This window comes from Rhinichthys klamathensis, unplaced genomic scaffold (genome assembly GCF_029890125.1).
Source record: "Rhinichthys klamathensis goyatoka isolate OS25496 unplaced genomic scaffold, OSU_Roscu_1.1 h1tg000412l_1, whole genome shotgun sequence".
Lineage (NCBI taxonomy): Eukaryota > Metazoa > Chordata > Actinopteri > Cypriniformes > Leuciscidae > Rhinichthys > Rhinichthys klamathensis.
This window is the reverse complement of record NW_026606912.1, coordinates 3808929-3824393: the sequence shown is the minus strand read 5'-3', so window position 1 is coordinate 3824393 and position 15465 is coordinate 3808929. Positions and strand designations below refer to the sequence as shown.

General features: G+C 38.3%; 1 long non-coding RNA gene across 1 annotated transcript in view; it reads left to right on the top strand.

The window, feature by feature from the left end:
• Window positions 1–14984, top strand: part of LOC130070619 (uncharacterized) — a 120301-nt gene extending 105317 nt beyond the window's left edge. The window contains exon 3 of the long non-coding RNA XR_008803898.1: window positions 14851–14984. This is a non-coding gene — a long non-coding RNA (uncharacterized LOC130070619). The remainder of the gene's footprint in view (window positions 1–14850) is intronic.
• The last annotated feature ends 481 nt before the right edge of the window (window positions 14985–15465 follow it).

Sequence of the window (15465 nt, the reverse complement as noted above, 5' to 3'; positions counted from 1 at the left end):
CACTCACCGGCCACTTTATTAGGTACCCCATGCTAGTAACGGGTTGGACCCCCTTTTGCCTTCAGAACTGCCTCAATTCTTCGTGGCATAGATTCAACAAGGTGCTGGAAGCATTCCTCAGGGAGTTTGGTCCATATTGACATGATGGCATCACACAGTTGCCGCAGATTTGTCGGCTGCACATCCATGATGCGAATCTCCCGTTCCACCACATCCCAAAGATGCTCTATTGGGTTGAGATCTGGTGACTGTGGAGGCCATTTTAGTACAGTGAACTCATTGTCATGTTCAAGAAACCAATTTGAAATGATTAGAGCTTTGTGACATGGTGGAAGTAGCCATCAGAGGATGGGTACATGGTGGCCATAAAGGGATGGACATGGTCAGAAACAATGCTCAGGTAGGCCGTGGCATTTAAACGATGCCCAATTGGCACTAAGGGGCCTAAAGTGTGCCAGGAAAACATCCCCCACACCATTACACCACCACCACCAGCCTGCACAGTGGTAACAAGGCTTGATGGTTCCATGTTCTCATTCTGTTTACGCCAAATTCTGACTCTAACATCTGAATGTCTCAACAGAAATCGAGACTCATCAGACCAGGCAACATTTTTCCAGTCTTCAACTGTTCAATTTTGGTGAGCTCTTGGAAATTGTAGCCTCTTTTTCCTATTTGTAGTGGAGATGAGTGGTACCCGGTGGAGTCTTCTGCTGTTGTAGCCCATCCGCCTCAAGGTTGTGCGTGTTGTGGCTTCACAAATGCTTTGCTGCATACCTCGGTTGTAACGAGTGGTTATTTCAGTCACTGTTGCCCTTCTATCAGCTCGAACCAGTCTGGCCATTCTCTTCTGACCTCTGGCATCAACAAGGCATTTCCGCCCACAGAACTGCCGCTCACTGGATGTTTTTTCTTTTTCGGACCATTCTCTGTAAACCCTAGAGATGGTTGTGCGTGAAAATCCCAGTAGATTAGCAGTTTCTGAAATACTCAGACCAGCCCTTCTGGCACCAACAATTATGCCACGTTCAAAGTCACTCAAATCACCTTTCTTCCCCATACTGATGCTCGGTTTGAACTGCAGGAGATTGTCTTGACCATGTCTACATGCCTAAATGCACTGAGTTGCCGCCATGTGATTGGCTGCTTAGAAATTAAGTGTTAACGAGCAGTTGGACAGGTGTACCTAATAAAGTGGCCGGTGAGTGTATAATACAATGATTATTTTTACTTGAGATTTTTGTGGATAGTTTTTAGGATAAAGCAAACTTTAGGATACATGTTGAAAATCAGTTTGAAAGCAATTATTTTTGTTCTGCTATTTCGTTTGATGGTGGTGTAGTGGTGCAGACATTACCCAAGAGTTTGCTGTACAGTAGTCTTTTTTTTTTTTATAAATAAATTAATTATTTTACATATTCAAAGGGTCATATCGCTGCATTTAGTGTCCATTCTTCTCCAGATCTGCCCCGGAAAGGTAAATGTCAGTTAGTTGTTTTAACTGTTGAAGAGGAAAAGCAAATCTGTTTTTCCCAAAGAAGATAATCAGAGAGGGTATTTTAGGAAGCATTTGATTTATTTCCATATTTTCATTTGGTGAGGTGTTACCCATCTGGGGTGTTCTTTACAAATGAGCAGACAGGTGGAGAGACTTCACTTCTCTCCTTTCTCCACAAACCGGCGAGTGAAACTAGCCTTGACGTGAAACTAGAAGGGCTTGAACGAGAGGGGCGGCGGACCAAGAGCGAGAAAAGGCCTCTACGTGAGCCGCCGATAAGTTATTGGTCTCTTCTCAAATCGTTTCTCCTTAGTTCTTCGTTACATTTGCGTGCGTCTCGGATGAATCTGAGCAGAAAATCAAGGCCTGGCTGCAGAGAGACAGAAAGACAGCAGTGACAGTGATTGATGTTTGAACGGTCTCCCTGATTCACTGATTAAACCCATCAATCTATATGCAGAAAAGGTGTCTGATGCAAATAGACCCAATCAGATGGGACAAAATGGTTTTGTCAGGATGTATGGAAATAAGAATAGCCAGAAACAGAGGTGGGATTGGATAAGAGCCCCTTTCCAATACAGGCAAATGCTGAAGGTGTGATGTTCCAAATTAAGGGGATTACATGCCTCCATTCTTCCCCCTGCCCTCTTGCACGCATAACCAAATTGCTTCGCTGTTTCGTTTCTTTCTCAATAAACTAATAAAAAGGCAAGATGGCAAGGCCTGAATATTGGCACTGAGAATCTACCACAGCATTTGGACTCAGAGATTTGGCATTTAGTAAGAATGTTTTGTCAAGTAACCTAAAAATAAAAATGTGTTGCATGTGGTACCATCTAAATTATTTGGTTTTAGTCGAGTAAAAAAAAAAATAATATGACTGGATCGAACTCACTACATCGGTTTGCATCAATAGAAATATTTTTTTTTAGGTTTAGACAGCACAGTTTATTTGATCCATGAAACACTTTAGATGTAGAATTTTTTTCGTTAATATTAATAATATCATCAATATAAATATATTTGTGTGTGTGTGTTTATAGGGTAATTTACTTCAAATGCATTACTTCTAACACATTCCACAACACAATTGCATATAAAGTACATGTTGTTCCATTGTTTAATATTGGTATGCACTATGCAATACTGTTTCTTGTAATATTTTATTGTGCAGGAAAAGTCTTGTGATCATACAGACTCACTCTTAACTGCATTAAATCATATTTGCTGCTTTGTAAAAGTCGTTTTCCATGGCTCTGTGGCCCCGGTGTGTGAGAGCAGGCTGTGCTGCTACAAAGTGTGCCCCAATTCTTTACCCCCTCCAGCCAATTGTGATCTGAATCAGTTTAATTAAGTAACAAATTTGGTTGGCATAGTAACAGCCCAGCTAATTTATCATGGGAAATAGTCTGTGAGACGGACAGGTTGCTCGGCAACAGCCAATGGCAATGCAAAGACGGGCCAATGACAAATTGCACAGGATGCAGATGCTGTGATGGGGGGCCAGCGTGTTTGACTGGCGCCCACATGGGAGCAGTGGCTGAGAGAGGAGAGAGGGGCTCCTCAGGAAACAGACTGTGTCAAAAGGGGGAGGGATGGTTTGATCTGCACAATGCAGGCCTCCTGTGCCAACATCACTAACCGCAGTCTAATAGGCTCTTCAGTCAGGCACCCAAAGCTACATAAAACCTACTTTTCTTTTTTCCTAATCAACTGTGCGATAGGTATACGTCACACTTTGGCAGTATTAATGGGGAGATTTAGCGAAGGTAAAGTGATACTCGCATTGGAAATGGAAATGTCCAACCGCATGAAGTCTATTGCTATGATGATGTCACCAAGTCAATGAAAATGTGCAATTTGCCTATTCAGCGATTTCATTTCAGAACTGGCACATCTAAGCATTTTTGTGCATTGTGCACTTCGAAAATTATTTGTTACTTTTACATTTTGCAATACAACTTTGGCCACATTGGCATTTCAAAAATGGCCAGTGAGTACAAATTTAAGTAATGTTACTCCAATTTTACGGTATATTTCCAAAAAGCCTTTTCAAGCCCGTTTCTGCAGCCTTTGTTTTATTCTGTGCAAGTTATTGAAAAGAAAGGAAGATTTCTTGAAATCCCCTTTAAATGAGGTAAAGAGATTTCTCAATTACCTTTGCTGACATAAAGGTGTACTGTGTGAGCTCTGACATTAAATTTGGAAACTGACCATTACCCAAAAGATAAGGTGAAATCCAGTCACATTCACATTTCAAAGGAATTTCAAGTTCACCGAGAAACATCTTAAGGAATAATTACACTGAAGGTACAGATTATGGAAAGCAACCATCTTATTATCTCAGTGCTTCTCAGCTCATGTTTTATAATACAATTGTTCTCTACTTTCCACAGGCTGCACCTTGTTTAGCAGAAGCAATTACATACTATACTTAATAAATCACAATTCATGCCATAAAATATGATGGAGAATTCTCTGAAAGCATTCTGACTTATTGAAATGTTCTGATGCAGCCATACAGCTCTGATTTTTTTTTGACTATTCGTGGGCGGTGTGTGTGACGGTGTGGTGGTATTACATTTTCTTGACAGTGTCTGTGGAGTTCATCAGCCATTTCTGTGTTTAATATGAACATTTTTGGCGTAATACATGTTTATGGTATGCACAAAGAGGCGCAAGGTCCCGTTTCCTTCCATTTCACAGCACATTTGTAATGGATACTCAGAGATGTGGAACCTCCATCTAGAGACGCTCGCGCTAGATGTTTGATGAAAGTTATTCATCACATTTGAATTATTATAATCAGTTTCCTGTCTCGCTAACTGCTGTGTTCATTTTTACGATGCTTGTGATGAGAAGCATTTGTTTCTAGCCAGTAATATCGATGAAATTTATATTTTCCATAAGTACTCGTAAAACCTTCAATGCATGACGCAGGGCAGGTCTGCGAAACGGAGACACACACACACACACACACACACAGAGAGATAAATGGAGCAATTTAAGAGCCAAACATGTTGTCACCACAAACATCTTTCAAACACAATAATACCAATGAGAAAGGTTTGTCTCACCAACAAAAACAACGCAACAAGAACTAATCGAGCCAGCGCCCGCCGGCTATAATCCCACTCGCAGTGCCAGCTAAACAGACAGTGAGATCAGCTCTCACCAGTGTGAATTATTCTCTAAATTACACAGTGAGACACACAAATAAGAGCTGTGAGCAAACGACGGACGGATAAAAGTCATAATTAACGAATAAAAGCGGTACAGAAGCAACTGAGGGGCAGGAGAGCATTAGTCTTATATGCAGCGAGAGATGCAAATTCCCAGATGCTGCTACGCCATAGGTGGAATAAGATTGTCACTCTAATGCCTCTCTGAGGTCCTGATGAGCTTGGGAATAAATATGCAGAAAAGCCTTTCAGGGAAAAAAAGAGGCAATCAAGGGTAGCAGCGGCACGGGTCGGACTATAAATCTTTGTCTGTTTCAATCGCCGCTGTGGCCGAAATGGTGTAAAATTCGAGCAGGGATGTCATCAATTTCTGTTAGCTCCTCTGTCCCTCTTTGTGTCGACAGCATGGCCGTGATGGATTGATTTTGTCACTTGGGCTCAGTTCACAGTATGTTAACATGGAAGGGCAGAGTTGGGTTATGGAGAAAGGGTTATTAGAATCCTAGATGTGACCGGACGCTTGTGCAGGCTCTCTCTCTCTCTCTCTCTCTCTCTCTCTCTCTCTCTCTCTCTCTCTCTCTCTCTCTCTCTCTCTCTCTCTCTCTCTCTCTCTCTCTCTCTCTCTCTCTCTCTCTCTCTCTCTCTCTCTCTCTTTTCTCATGTCAGCCCAAAATTGACAGATACTCTAAAACAGGGGTATGAATGCGACTTGACAGATGTTGCCATGATATCATAGGACACAATCAGATATTGGTGTCATTCTTGAACTTGAATGTTGAAACAATTTTCAGTTAGCAACATTTTAATGGGAGTAAAAAAGCCAGATCATGCTGCTCACATATGTTCGTAGAGGAATATTCTGCAGGTTCAATACAATTATTTCAATTTACCACAAACAATAATTTATTTACACACATTCTTTGTTATCTTTAAAATTAAGTTACAGTGAGTTTTTTGATAATTTGAAAGCAGAAAGCAAGTTAGAATTGTATAAAATCACTTAAAACTTCATAATTTTTACTGTTGTTTTGGGTGTTTCATTGTCACTGCAGCTAAGTTAAAAGTAGATATTCTATATCTACACAGAAACTAAAATCATGTATGAAACAGTGAGTATTGTAACATGTAGGCTATCTAGATTTTTGCTTTTTTTTATTAAAGGGAATATATTTTTATTATTTTTGGTGATTGGGCTTTTACCCACAATATTATTTCAAATGCTCACTTTATCTACTGTGAAGATTTTTTTTTTTTAGAATGTGATTCTCAGAAATGTACATTTATGGCTCTGTAATCTTTAATTCAGCTTTGTGTGCCAAGGTCAAAATCAGGGATATATTTTTTTTTGCAAGGATGATTCATGGAAGAGCCAAATGCATATTATAGAATTTAACAGCCATAATCATCTACTGAATGAACAATACGTCTAAAGTAATGTAGGCTAAGTAGGGATATGTAGGCCAATCCATATTTCAGACAGTAAAGCACTTAAAGTGGTTGAACAAAGCTAAGCATGTATAAATTAAAATATAAACATAGTATAGTTTAGTGTAGTATTTTTAGTATTTTCAGAGTGGAAGATTTCGGTTCAAATTCTTGAGCAAGGCATTTAGCTTCATGTCCTTGTAGCATGATGTGAAAGTTGTATGGTGATGAATACAGCTGAAAGGGCTTTGGAACTGAAGCGATAGCAAAAGTTAATAAAAATAAAAAAACATTTGAAAAAGTAATGTTACCGCTTTGTTTAAAATAAAATTCTAGCTCAAAAGAAAATACCTTTTGTGTTACATGCATTGAAAAGGAAAGAATGCTTAAAGACCTTTACAAAATAGTGGAGAAACTGAAAGTAAAGCTCTTTATAATATTTGGCTTTTCATATACTTTAAAAAGATGACCCTGCTATAACTAATGCAGCATTAGTCCCGATATTCCCTTTGGATTAGACATCCTTTACATTTTCAGACGCTGTGTTCAAATCCCAGACAGATGATTCAAGAATTCCTGGTTATCATTGTCAGTTGTAGATGTAACACCGGGCAAAGGCGGCAAGAGGCCAGGATGAGGTCAGGAGAGCAGGCGTCATTAGCAGCGTGCCGCCCTTCTGCTTCCTGTTTCATGTGTGTTCGGAGTCTGCACTCCATTCCCCTTGCCCATTAGGTGAGAAATCCTGGCAGATAATTTGTTTAGTAAATGAAACAGATGTCTTTTCCGATTTTTTGGAGTGTGTTCCCGGGAGATTCCCCTCCCCTCCGTCCAGGGGGTCAGGCCGAATGCATCCGAGGGGTGGCTTGAAGGGAGAGAAAAAAATAACAAGGCACAGCAAAGTGCCTGGGGAGCGCAAACATCATTCACTTCTCCCATAATCATCAAGGCGATGCTCGGATGCCTCCTTAATTTACATAATACCATCCTGACACTTTTACTCTAGCTATCCATCACCGGCAGGATGAGGCCTTCTCCTTTCTGTCTCTTTTCCTCCCTCTGATTGTGTCTTGTGTTTATCTGGCCAAGCACAAAAGATTGATTCCCCACTGTTTCTCTCCCTTATGTTCAGCAGATATGAATTTTTGCAGAATGATGAAGCACAGAGTCAGCTAATAATAAACAGAAAACACATATTCAAAAGAGAAAAAAAAGACAAAAGAACATCACAAAACAAACAAACAGATAAATAGAATTACACAATTCTTTCTTAAATTTAATAATAGTTTAATTGATTTAACCCTCACGTTGTGTTGGCTTAGAGACCCCAAAACCATTTTAGCATACTTGGCATTAATTTGATATTTCATGACGTTTTATAGATTTAATGAATTGTCACGTTTTCTGATTGGATTATCAGGGCTCTAGTCTACAATGCTTATAAGTGTGAAAAATAAAATGTGCGACAGTATTTTAAAATCTATCGATTTTTGATAAAGCTTTACATGCGTCTTTAAGCAGTTTAATCAGATATCAACTCGTTAGAGCATGCGCCAATGTTCGCTGCACGCAACAATGAATACAGCGTGAGGCGAGCGATGGTGTCAGTTTTGCAAGAGATTTGCATACTATATAGTAGTTGGTTTGAAACTTAGTTTGCGACCGTTAAACAAGTACAGTACGTTCTACATAGTATGAAAGTGTGTAGTATGAATTAAATTGACGTACTACATTCGGCATGTTCGCCATTCACAACTATCAGCCTCAAGGGATAGTAAAGTGTCCATTGATTATGCACTTCAGAATCTGGTCGACCGGCCATAATTCGGATCCGACCGGTTGCCTATTGTGTGTTTGGAGCAAAAACCATACGGTTCCAATTTTTGGCCCGTCAACCAGTGCATTTCTACCACCAAGACTTTTCAATTTATTTTGGCAGATTTCTATTTCGGACTTGCGCACAAACTGCATTGAAATCATTTCCCAAAATATCATGTGTGTGGAAATATTACGAAGTCTGTAAACAGGACGTTGACACAGACAGGAGACGGGATACACTGAAGATGGACACAAAGAGAAACAGATGTGCCAGCAGAGCAAAAACTGTACCAGCCACAGCTCATTGTTCGCGATGCTCAAAATATAGTTAATGGGAATCTACATTATTACGCATTGCATTCTGGGTAGTAGTCGGTCGCCATATTTTAGGACACACTCAGGAGCATACAATGATGACGAATAAAAATCACCAGAAAAAAAAACGCTTAGAACAAACTGACTAATATTTGAATCTCTTGCGTACATTCAAGCGCTCGTGTGGCCAAGACACTGCACATTAGGGCTGGACGATTAATCAAAAAGAAACTGAAACCAAAATTGGAACCTTAAACCGGAGCAGCTTGTACCAAAAAAAAATGAAGTGTCCGTCGTTTGGACACATTTTGGCTTCAGTAAAGAATACACAGAACAAAATGAAGTCAAATGTAAACAGAAAAACAGTTTCAGCGACCAAAGGTAATACCACCAATCTGTTTCAACACTTGGAGCACAGTCATGTTACTAAAAATGAACGGTGAATTGCTCAAAAACATTGAGAGACTGACAAGCGCCCAGCAACAAGTGCCTCCACAAAGCAGGTGTTGATAACACGAGTATTTACAAATGCTACACAATATGAAAAGGATTCAAGAAGATGGAAAGAAATAACTGCTGCCATTTGTTACTACATCGCGAAGGATATGGCCCCCATAGCTACAGTGGAGCGCAGTGGGTTTAAACAGGTTTAAACTCTCTCATTAGCATTACCCTCCGGCTGCCTCGTTCCGCTCCCACAGCTCTCGGCCCACCCTGCTTTATACCACAGTAACAAACTTTAATATATTAGGTCATCCATGAACATGATTTCTACCTGAGTCCGTTGGATTCCTTTCCATCGGCTGTGGAGGTTAAGACAACAACTTCCATGAATCCACGCTTATTCACGGCGTCATCAAGCTACGCCTTTAGTTTGAATAAGCGATCTCTAGCAGCGGAAATTACACATTGTGCAATTAAATAAATTAGAAAAAATCAGCAACTGGTATCGGCCAATTTGCTTGAAAAATCATGATCGTTGCATCACTACTCGGTGGAAGAAGTACTTCAGCCCACTTTTTTTCAAATACTATTCAGACATACTACTCTGGCTTACTATTTTCCGCATACTAGGGATATATTGGTTTCGGACACAGCATCCCTCAGTAAACCACAAGTAATTTTCTGGTATATCCGATTCTAAATGAACTGTGAACCAATTGTAATGTTTACTGAACTGTGAACCAATAGTAATGTTTACATTTGGTTTGTTAGACCTACATCATGTACTGACTGACTGTTCATATGGCATTTTGTAATTAAATATGTAGGTTATTCACAACAGAGCTTATTCCATTAAACATAAATAATGGAATTCTACAAATATTTTGCATTATTGGTTATTGTTTAATTAACATACAGTATGAGGAGGAAGGTTGAATCAACATTATGGAATGTTTTATTGTTTAAAAAAAACAAAAAAAAACGTTTTACACCAACTAGCTTAGTTTAAATACTACAATGTCCTCTTTCTTGAAATGTTATTAATACCGTTCCAACTGGAACATAGTTTTGTGCTACTTTTTCAAGCCCCACGGGTTGCTGGGAATGACCTAGTCATGCTCATGTGACTGAGGTTTACTTCAGAAATCCTACCTGTATCATTTCTGGCTCATGTTTTATGAATAGGCTTTGGAAAAATATACAACACACTTTGCTTTTCTTTTTTTTTCCCCCAGTCACAGTCTTCAAAGTTTCCTTTACGATAACCAAAAACCATTAGCTGCTGTCAAACCCAGGAGAAGAGAGATTATTTTTTTTATTGAAATAAGATTAAAATGATAACTTTGACTGCGGCCTCCACCTGATAAAATATTTCAGCTCATAAGCGTGGTGTAGGCACAGGGATTAGAGCAGAGGGAGAGAGAGAAATTCATAATGTATAATAAGACAAAAGGTGTCATGGGAAATAACACTGATATTAAAATTAGAAAATGACGCAATCTATATGAAAAATGCAGATTTAAAAATGTAAATGATGATCTAGTATTTCTTAGAACAAAAGTATCAGAAAAGTAAGAGCCGTAGAGGTGTCAGTCAGATGGCTCGCTGGTCTGTGACCGTTCGGTTTGTTTTAACTTGAATAATTAGAAGAGCAAGTACTTCTAAAACTATTTTTAAAAAGTTTCTGTTTCTTCTATAATTATTGCACACATGGCTTTATGGCTTAATATTGATTGACAGACTGTATAGAACATTTGTACTTTGCAACCATTTCTCTCACCGTAGCTCTTTAAAAATACAAATGTTAGTCATGTAAAAAAAACAGTATTATTTAACCTCTTCGTGATAGGTCATACTGCTATATTCTAGTGCATCATTTTTTTTTCTGAATGTCTAAGTGACATTTGACAAATTGAGATTCTTGAAATGGAAAGTTCAATATTGCCAGTTTCAGGACAATTACAATAAATTTACAGTAAATTATAAATATTTAAGATTGCGAAACAACAGGTGCACAGGCTTCTGAACTTCCTGGACCTCTTCTAGGTGCATAAGCAATGCACTGATGTGAAGTGATGAACTATAAGCTGGATGATGAACTATAATGAGGACACAGGGGGACCAGAATCCCGTAATAACTCATTTTCAAAAATATTCAAGGTTAATAGGTGGCATTGGGCACCAATCTTGTAAATGTAAACCTTGTCTATAATGAAATAATGACCTGAATGCGATTAGCATACTGTGGTACACAGAAGGGAGATTGACACCACATGGGGGACATTGCGGAAAGAGATACTTCCTTTTCCGTGGGGTAACACCTCAGGAATGAGGTGAAGGAGGACAGGCTGTTGTGCTGTTTTCAAGACGACACTTTCCATTTCCAAAGCATCTGTGTCCTGTCATTTAAATTGATCTGACCTTGAAACTATGTTTTTGGCATTTACTGTACCTTACTTCTGGAACTAAACTTTTAGCATTTCTCATTAATAGCTTATCTGTATAAAAATGTGCACAATAATAATTTGATGTTATTATAATTTATATAATTATATTTATTTCTGTGCATATTTTTACACATATTGTGCGTGTGTGTGTGTGTGTGTGTGTGTGTGTGTGTGTGTGTGTTTGTGGTCCTGGTAAACCCTACGTTGGGGGGACCGAAACCCCACAAAGATAGTAATATCAGACATTTTTGACCTTGAGGGGGCAGGGGGAGCATTGCCCCCCCTGGTGGCTGAAACCCGTTAAATTTTTTTTTTGCATTGTTAAAAAATATATATATTATAAATATTTTAAATAACACAAAACAACTAAATGGTGGTAGGTAATACACATCTGATTTTATATACTGCTTTAGTAAAAAAAAACTGCAATGGAAACTGTTTTGCGCATTTACAGTCAGCTGACTTAGAGAAGATGCGGGGATAATAATAATAATAATTATCATCATTATTATAACATTTATTAGGCTACATATGCAGAAGACGCTTATCAAAAAAAAGGAACAAAGCAATTCGTCACATATCATTCATAATACAGGGCTAAGATGATCACAAATAGGCTAAACAAGATTTTGACGCATTTCCAAGTGTGTGTGCGGAATGTGGAGCGCGCACTGGATGGCACGGAGGCGCGGGGCGCGGGCGCGAACACTTGCATTTTCCTATCAACAGTGGAAACAACTTAAAATAGGCTAGCCTACTCTATCATTTCTGGTCATACAGAAAATAATAATACATTATTCGCAACTACTTTTATTTGTGTACACTCACAATAACAAGAAAATGTTGTGCTTTTGTAAAATAAAATAAAACAATCAGGCGCGCTTCATGGTCTCCGTGAACTAAAGCGCTATAACTGAAACAAAATAGCCTAAGCTAAAGCTTGAAATGTCCACTTTAAAACGAACAAATTCGAATCAAAAGCTAATACCTTCTGATTATGTAATCCGTATGAGAGGTGCATTTCTCTCTAAAGGTGCATCCTTACAGCGGAGATGGAGATTTTTTATTAATAAACAATTAAAATGCCTTATTTTTTCACACACATTTATTAATTATTATAGCCTATAACTCACCTATAAATCCCCTTTCTTTAGCCTGTGGTTATCTTCTCATGCAGCACTACGGGAAAAATATAATTTCCAGGTTCTAATTTGGCCTTAGAAAACCAGTTAAATCTAATTTCTTTTTCATATTAATTTGTCAATATTTTACATGTTTAATAAAGGGGCAAAAAGTCATAAACAAAAATCTGAAAATTCTTCCATATTAATTATTTTGCGCAGCATTTGGTGTGTAGCAGTTCAAATTAAAATTTTGGTGTTCGACTTTGCGTTTTAAAAATACAACCGTTTATTTTTCGTTTTGCAATTACGGGTTAAATAAGGAAAAACGAATGGACACAAAAGTACACTGACCGTTTGGACATAATACGAGACAGAGTTCTTTATTAAATTCATAAAAGAAACAATAATTACAGGAATACTGGATTCTAAACCTCAAAGAAATGCCACAATCAAGACCTCGGAGCAGAAATGAGGGAGAACCAGCCAGGAACTCTTAGGCTATAGGCTATGTGCCGTTCGCAGTATAAGGGTCTGCCATTAATGCTTGGATAACACCACGTCTCCTTCCATTAATAATAATAATGTCTAGTGCGGTGGCTGTGATATAGCCTAGGCTTTAAACCTACCATCCGTTTACCATGATTTTTGGAATGACTTATCGCGAGAGGAAAAAAATACATTTTAGTCGCATAACATCGGTTAATTAATGGAAACGCCGTAATTTCGCAATAGTTTTTTTATGGACATTTAGAAAAAGTCGCAAAGGTTTTGCGCAAATCTGTAATGGAAACGCGCCTAATGATTACTACATGAATGAATGAATGCTACAATGATTTTTTTTTTGCCCCCCCTGGCTCGAATGTCAAACTCCGCCTATGGTGTGTGTGTGTGTGTGAGAGAGTGTGTTTGGATGGTAAACCCTATGTTCTACGTATCCTACGTTACACAAAGATAGTAATACCAATATTTGTTGTAACCTTTTTTTTCCTCATGAGGAAAATGGCTTATAAATCAACTTTTTTTTTAACTAATACATTTTTGGTTTGTCCTACAGAAAACAAAGAAGCATTGTCTTCTTTTCTAACCCCTACAATTTTGTAGTCATCTGACTGTGTTTTATCTATGTGAACATTACAACTCTTATTTAGTCTGTATCAAATGATTCATAATTTATAAAACCTGGCTCGAGTAATGTGTTTAAGAGGAAGCATTTCCGAAGGAGTAAGAATATGAGGAGGCCATTTAGTGGATAAAGGAGGAAGGCTGTGTTTGATACAAGCCTCCCAGAGGGGCTCTCTGACACCAAACAATGTACCAAGTTCAAGTTCCAGCCACCAGCTTCTGAAAGATGACCTAGCATATGTCCTCGATGACCAGATCATGAAGGTCAGTGAGCAGTCGAGAAGACGTCAAAATGCTTTCCATAGATAGATAGATAGATAGATAGATTTTTAATCTTTGATGTAATCAATCTTTCTTTCTTTCTTTCTTTCTTTCTTTCTTTCTTTCTTTCTTTCTTTCTTTCTTTCTTTCTTTCTTTCTTTCTTTCTTTCTTTCTTTCTTTCTTTCTTTCTTTCTTTCTTTCTTTCTTTCTTTCTTTCTTTCTTTCTTTCTTTCTTTCTAGTTTAGAAAACCAATTATGTTAATATATTTAAATGCAAAAATTATGGAACATGGCAGAGTTGTAAAAGGGGGAAAGTACAGTGAGAAAATAGCACCGCACACAAACTTCAACGCCTGCACAGGTGGTGGAGGTTTCCTAAAATTATGACAATTTCAAATATTTTAGTATTGATATGTCCCATAATGAGCCAAACAGATGGCAAAAACAGAACGACAGCGTCCTCAAATTCAAAACACGCAAAGCGCGTTAAGAAGTCTAACAAGTATATTTTTTTTCTTCTTTTTTTTCTCTTCAGGACACAGAGACATGTGGTAGTGTGGCTATTATCACAAGGGTAGCGCTGGATGAGAGCTCTTAAACGCTCCTCTTCCTTTGAAAGAAAGGGATCTATTTTTTGCCCATTAGCATTGGCATTAAAACTCATTATTTTCCTCGACTGCGCTAACCATCTCCTCCCACGTTAGACATCATTACTGTTATTATTCATATCATTGCTTTAAAGGACAGAGAGATGTCTTGGTTCGTAACGCTCGCATTTGTTCGACTGCTGGTGGGAAGATTTGTATTTTTTTTTTTGTCGAATTATTTTATTTATATATTTTCTTGAAATTGGTATCATAATGGAAGTTATTGTATTGGCAGAGCGTAAAACTGCCGCTTGTTTCTTAATACTGTGGAAGCTCACATGACCTGAAACCTTGAGAAGGAAAATTAAAAATGCCAATTTCATAGCATAACAAGCTACTGTACCTGTGTGGCACGTACCATCAATGAGTTATTTAACATCCCACCCTACACTTGCACTCCCACTCCGTTAGAGTTTAGTTTCAGTTTCCGAATGCTCCTCAAAGTGCTTGTTTTTCAACTCCATTTAATCCTTATCAAACTTAGAGAAAAAATAAAACCGAGAGAGGGAGAGAGGAACAGGGTGGCATCTGTGATCTCTAGTGACCCTTTCCTCACTCTCTCCTGCCAGGCCAGTCTGGGGATTGACACATCAGATGAAGATATGAAGTGGTGGGTGTGCGTGGAGGCGGGCCAGGCGCCCAGCGAGTCCCCGCGCTTCTCACTTGGTTAACACCTCACACAGAGCACAGAGCCAGGAATACACTGCCTCTCTCTCTCTCTGACTAAAACAGTTCATTTGGACCTGCAGGGTCTTCTGCTCCTCAGAGCTTTCACTGATGGAGGTGGGAGATATTCTTAACTAACAGCAGAAAAACAAGAATGATTACTGAACAGTGTTTTATCCCCAATTGTTTGCGTGTACTTTTGTAACTTGTCTTTCATAGTCCATTTTATTATTGAGTGTTTTCTTTAACTACATGCGCTTTTATGTTGCAAGGGTTGATTTACAGATTTCAGCTGTTTTACTTTCACTATATGACTATATTTATAGGGCTTTTATTTTTTTTCTACTTTTCAAATGCATTTTATGTATAGATTTTATTTAGGTTCTATTTATTGATTTATGTCTTTTCTTTTTATGTCACACAGTTATGACATCTTTTCATCATGAGCAGCATTGTGGCTACTATAAGTTTTTATTATTATTAATCAAATGTTAATGCACTTGGCTACTAATGAGACC